Below are 6,801 nucleotides of genomic sequence, written 5' to 3' on the forward strand. Positions count from 1 at the left end.
TGACACTAGGCCTCCTACGGGCCGTGGAAACAGTGGGCCTTCTACGGGCCGTAGAAACAGTAGGCCTTCTACGGGCCGTAGAAACAACGGGCCTTCTACGGGCCGTAGAAACAATGGGCCTTCTACGGGCCGTATCATCAGTGGGCCTTATACAGGCCGTATGATCGATTGTTCAAACATGGGCCAATAACAGGCCGCATTATGGCTGTAAACGGGCTAGAGTTGGAATCGTCCGTTCATGGGCCGACCATAACGGGCCATCATTAATAGGCCGTATTTGATGACGCTATGAAAACGGCCCAACGTATTAACGGACCACAAATGGGCCGACTGTAACCACGGGCTGAATTTGGCCCACAAGCAGAAAATGACAGTAACGGGCCGTAAGTAAACGAATGCTGGAAATGAGCCCAAGAATAAATGGGCTCTGAGAAGGCCGAAAGATAACCTGGGCTGGAAACGGCCCAACGGAATAACGGGCCGTTAATGGGTATAAAGTGATACACTGTTCATTACGGGCCAGTTTCACCATGGGCCGTTAATGGGTGTAAAGTGATACACTGTTCATTATGGGCCAGTTTCACCACGGGCCGTTAATAGGCCAAGAGTTACATAGGGCCTCATATGGGCCGAAAGACGTCATGGGCCATACATGAGCCAGAAGTGAAAACGGGCTGGAATCATATTGGATGGCCCAGATGACGCTACTGGGCCTAATTCGGATAGGGCGTAACGGGCCTTGGGTTAGCAGGCTGTAAATGGGCTATATGCGAACAGGCCGTTAACAGGCTTTCCATGGGCCGGCCCGCCACCTTTTGACCAAGTCAAACGGGCCGGCCTTTTCACAGGAATGGGCCTCTGTTGGGCCGTGCCACGTGTTGATGTATCATAGGCGCCTTTTGTCCAATGAGTGGATGACATTTGTCCCAACGATGAGCTGACACGTGTTTCCTCCAGCCAATGATGATTTTACACGTGGAAAATCCCCATTGGTCGGGGCTGTTAACGGGTTATCGGATCCAAAACCCGACCCGATAGCTTAACGGCGTTCCGTTACGGTGGATGCCACGTGTCGGTCACCCTTGACGAAAGCACTTCTGTGACTCGCGATTTATCGTCATGGAAGTGGACACTTCCGTGATGATAATTTTTGTAATGTCATGGAACACTTCTACGACAGCACAGGTATGACTATCTTGATTCTGTCATAAATTTTTCATGGATGTACATGCATGACAAAAAATGCGACCTATTGTGACAAACACGTATCATCACGGAAGTGCATTTTTTTGTAGTGAAAGCTCCTCCTCGAGCAAGAGTGGCGAGGAGGATAGCGACGGCGATGACAACGACAACGGGCGGGAGGGCGACGACTCTGACTCCAGCTGAGCATCGCCCGCACCATCTTCATCAGGCGGTAGCGCCATCATCTGCATCTGCATCTTCTTCCCAGCATGCGATTTGCCGGGGAGTTGGATGCAGAGGTGGGGATGGTGCCTTCCGGCTTCCTCCAGCAGCCTTCCAGCTTGACCCTGGCAGGCTTCCTCTCGGGCTGCAGCTCCGTTAGCCCTGCCGTGTCCTGCTGGCCCTGGTGGCGGTGGTTGACGGGCCGCCTCTGCCATGCTCTCCATCGACGTGTTCGCCGACGTCCTCCTACCCCCGCCAGGCTACCTCTCCTGGAGCCTGACGGGGTCAGGTTGGGCTTCTGCTCAGGCACTCTTTTCGCCCCCTTCGCCTTCTACCGCCGTTCCTAGGAGGAGAGGGACAAGAAAGGGCATTATGGGGCACTTATCTTTTTTCAATCTTAAACCTGTAGGCATTTGCCAAATTTTAGTTCAAATAATGTAATCTCTCGAGCCCATGTTTGTATTCTGTAAGGTTTGTACTTGAATAACTAGCATATTAATGAAAAAGATTTACCTTGCCGGGAACTTGTGCATGTATATGTACATACAGAGGTGGAATGCCTCTTTATTTAAAAAAATGAGTTTTCCCCAGCAGGCTATCCAGCCGGTACCCTTTTATTTTGTTGCCGGAGAACTTAGCCTACCGAGCAAAAAATAAAGGGACCAGCCCCCCGCCAATCTCTTTTCACCAAAGGCCACTGCGACCATCCTGGCTGAAGCAACGTTCAAGTCCAGGGATGGGAGCACCTAAGTTTCAAATAGCGGCGATGTTTTCTAATGCACAAGTTTCAGCTTACAGAACACTTATGGACAAGAGGTAGAACTTATCTGTTTGGCTTGCCGGAGGTCGCAGCGCTGGTCCATCTTCCCAACTCCCTGTAGAGGGCAAGCTCACGGCAGGAACCTGCAGTCTTATGCAGATGGGAATGATGCAAGATGCGACATTATCTATATGCATATGCAATGCTCATGAAATGCTTATGCAATGCTCATGAAATGCTTATGCAATGCTCTTGAAATGCTTATGCATGCATGCAACTCTGTCGCCCCCCCAGCGCTTCGTTTATTTCTCTGTTGCTCAGGGTCTGCGCCTGGCTTTGTACAAGGGGTTACATGCAACTGAGGCAAGGCCTGTACAACAGGGTGGTTGCCAGGCAGGGCCTGACAGTCGCACCTTACGGGTAGAACTTGCCGAGATGCTCAATATTCCATGAGTTTTGCAATTGAATGCCATCTCCGGTCTCCAGACGGATTGCGTTAGGTCTGGAGACTCGAACTACCCGGTAAGGGCCTTCCCACTTTGGCGTCAACTTGTTTGTACCCTTGGCGGACTGAATGCGCCTAAGGACAAGGTCGCCTTCCTCAAAACACTGGGCATGAACCCTGCGGCTGTGATAGCGACGCAGGGCTTGCTGATAGCATGCAGCACGCGTAGCAGCCCGGAGGTGGTTCTGCTCGAGTAGCACAGCGTATTCACGCCTGTGCTGATCTTGCACTACTTCATCATAGGCAAGCACTCGAGGTGACCCGTAAATGAGTTCCATGGGGATAACTACTTCTGCCCCATAGACTAGGGAGAAGGGAGTCTGCCCGGTAGCTCAATTTGGTGTCGTTCGGAGGGACCAGAGAACTACCGGCAACTCATCGATCCACCGCCTGCCGTGCTTCTGTAGCGTATCAAAGGTTCTTCTCTTGAGTCCTCGCAGCACTTCAGCGTTCGCCCTCTCAGCTTGCCCATTGCTTCTGGGATGTGCGACAGAGGCAAATGAGATCTTGCTTCCAAGGGCATGAACATATTGCATGAAGGCGCGACTCGTGAACTGGGTGCCGTTGTCGGTAATAATCCTTGCTGGGACTACAAAACAGCACACCAATTCTTTCAAGAACTTGATAGCTGACTGAGCAGTCACCTTTCTCAGGGAAGCTACTTCCGGTCACTTTGTAAACTTGTTGATATCAACGAACAAGAATTCAAAGCCCCCGGTAGCTCGGGGGAAAAGGCCGAGGATATCGAGCCCCCAGACCGAAAACGACCATGACAAAGGGATTGTCTGAAGAGCTTGTGCAGGCAGGTGGATGTTCTTGGAATGGAACTGGAAGGCTTCACACTTCGTGACGAGCTCAACCGCATCTTGGAGGGCTGTGGGCCAATAGAATCCTTGCCGGAATGCTTTCCCAACTAACGCCCTTGATCCAATGTGGGAGCCGCACATGCCTTTGTGTATCTCAGCCAGCAATTCCTTTCCTTCTTCCTGGCAGATGCACTTCAATTTCACACCATTGATACATACTGGCCCTCCGGGCTACTCTTTCAGCCTCATCTTGGTCATCGGGAAGTTCTCCGGTTTGGAGGAAACAGACTATGTGCCTTGCCCAAGTTGGAGCCTGTGGCTCAGCAACAAGGACTAGCGGCACCTCCTCAGCTGCGGGGGCACGTTCCTCGTTTGCGGGGACCATCGGCCCAGCTGGAGGGTGTGGTCCCGCAAGCGATGAGGAGTTGTTTCCGGCAGGGTCCCTACCAGGAGCCCCGGGAGGCTCTACCGGGAAAGGCTTACCGGAGTCCATTTTTCTCCTTTTCTGGGCCATTGTTGATAGGGATACGGAGGGCTGAGTAAGATGGAGAACAAAAGTTCCTAGTTCCACAGGAAGCTTCTGTGCAGCACACTTTGACAGATGATCAACTATGCTGTTTTCCGCACGGGGTACGTGCTCTGTTTGCAATCTGTCAAAGCGCTCCTCCAATCTTCTCACTTCCTCAACGTATGCCTCCATCAATGGACTTTGGTAATCCTTGTTGACTTGTCTCACCACAAGCTGTGAATCTCCTCGAATGATCAGCTTCTTGATTCCCAACTCTGCTGCAATCCTAAGCCCGGCAAGGAGCCCTTCATACTCTGCTGTATTGTTGGTTGCCTCTTCCCGGGCAAAGTGCATCTAGACGAAGTACTTCAAGTGCTCCCCGGAGGGGGCAACGAGAAGCACGCCAGCCCCTGCTCCTTGTAGGGAAAAGGCACCATCGAAATACATGATCCATTCCTGGGGTGCTTCCTTGCCGGGGATAACTGTTTCTAGCACTTCCTCATCAGGCGTTGGCATCCATTCTGCAATAAAATCTGCCAATGCCCTGCTCTGAATTGTTGACGTGCTCTCAAACTTCAGACCAGAACTGGATAACTCCAAAGCCCACTCCACTATTATGCCGGTAGCCTCAGGGTTTTGGAGTATCCTTTTGCAATGGGAAGCGAGTGACAACCGTGATCTCATGGGCTTGGAAGTAGTGGCGCAGTTTCCTTGAGGCCATGACGAGACCAAAGATCAATTTTTGCACACCAGAGTACCTCGACCTAGCTCCTTGTAGTAGGGAAATGACGAAGTACACTGGGTGCCGCACCACTTTCTTCTTTGCCGTGTCCTTGGGGTTGCCCTCGCTGTCGTGCTCATTTCTATCCCGATCCTCATTTGGCTCTGCCGGGCCTTGCTCACTCTCTGCTCCGTCCACTTCCCGTTGTGCCACTAAGGCCGCACTAACCACTTGATTGGTTGCCGCCAAGTATAGCAGCAACAGCTCTTGTGGTTTGGGGGCAACCAACATGGGCACAGAGGACATGTAGGCCTTCAACTCTTGCATGGACGCATCTGCTTCTGGGGTCCACTTCATGGGTCCTGCCTTCTTCAAGATTTTGAAGAACGGCAGGGCGCGCTCGGCAGACTTGGAGATGAATCTGCTTAGCGCGGCAATGCACCCCGTCAGATGCCTCACATCCTTAACTATGCTTGGCGCCTGGATCTGCTCGATAGCTTTGATCTTGTCAGGGTTGGCTTCGATCCCTTGATGGGATACAAAGAACCCAAGTAGGTTGCCGAAGGGAACGCCAAACACACACTTCTCCTGGTTGAGCTTCAAGTTGATCTTCCACAGATTAGCAAATGTCTCCTCCAGGTCCGGGATAAGGGTTGCTCTGTCTTTGGTCTTGACCACAATATCTTCCATATAAGCCTCTATGTTTCTGTGTAGCTGTGGCTCAAAACCAATCTGGACTGCCCTTGCAAAAGTAGACCCTGCACTCTTTAATCCAAATGGCATGCGGATAAAACAGTACATACCACATGGGGTGATGAACGAGGTCTTCTCTTCGTCTTCTTTGGACATGAAGATTTGATGATATCTAGAATATGTATCCAGAAAGGAGAGCAAATCACAGCCTGAAGTGGAATCCACAATCTGATCGATGCGCGGCAAGGGAAATGGGTCTTTCGGGCAAGCCTTGTTGAGATCTATGAAATCAATGCACAACCTCCATTTCCCGTTGGCCTTGCGCACAACCACTGGGTACGCCAACCATGTCCGATGCAGTACTCCTTTGATGAAACCAGCTGCCTCAAGCTTCTTAATCTCATTGGCAATGAACTGCTTCTGCTCCAAGGCCTGCTTCCGCACCTTCTGCTTGACGGGTCGGGCATGTGGGTAGACAGCAAGGTGGTGCTTGATTACCTCCCTGGGAACACCGGGGATATCAGATGGTTGCCAGGCAAACACATCGACATTCGCCCGCAGGAAGGCAAAGAGCGCGCTTTCCTATTTGTCATCAAGGTTGGCGTTGATAGTAAAGGTACCATCAATGCCAGCCAGCCCTGTCAGGACCTTTTTCACATGGGGTGCAGAAGTCTTGGCCCTCTTGCTGTTGGAACACTCCGGCACGTCATCAACGGGTGTCCTGCAATCGGTAGGGGCACGCTTCCCGGATTCCTTGCCAGAGTCCCTACAATCCTTCTTGTTTCCCTTACTTTCCTTAGTGGGCACCGCTGCTTCGGCGGCCTCTGCCGCAACGGCGTCCCGATACATCTTGTCCACACATATCATCGCGTCCTTCTTATCTAATGGGATGGAAATGACGCCCATTGGGCCTGGCATCTTCAGGGTGTTGTAGGCATAGTGGGATGCTGATACGTCTCCAATGTATCTATAATTTCTGATTCTTCCATGTTGTTATATCATCATTCTTGGATGTTTTACAATCATTTATATCATTTTTTGGTACTAACCTATTGACATAGTGCCCAGTGCCAGTTGCTATTTTCTGCATGTTTTTTACATCGCAGGAAATTAATATCAAACAGAGTCCAAACACAGCGAAACTTTTTGTGGATTTTTTTGGACCAGAAGACATCCAGTGGGCTGGAGAAGCACCTGGGGGTGCCCCGAGGGGGGCACAAACCATCAGGGCACGCTTGGAGGCCCAGGCGCGCCCAGGTGGGTTGTGCCCACCTAGGTGGCCTCCCACACCGCCTCTTTGCTCTATAAATACCCCAATATTCCAGAAAACCTAGGGGAGTCGACAAAAATCAGTTCCAGCCGCCGCAAGTTCCAGAAACCACAGATCCAATCTAGACACCA

This window comes from Triticum aestivum, chromosome 1D (genome assembly GCF_018294505.1).
Source record: "Triticum aestivum cultivar Chinese Spring chromosome 1D, IWGSC CS RefSeq v2.1, whole genome shotgun sequence".
NCBI classification, from domain to species: domain Eukaryota; kingdom Viridiplantae; phylum Streptophyta; class Magnoliopsida; order Poales; family Poaceae; genus Triticum; species Triticum aestivum.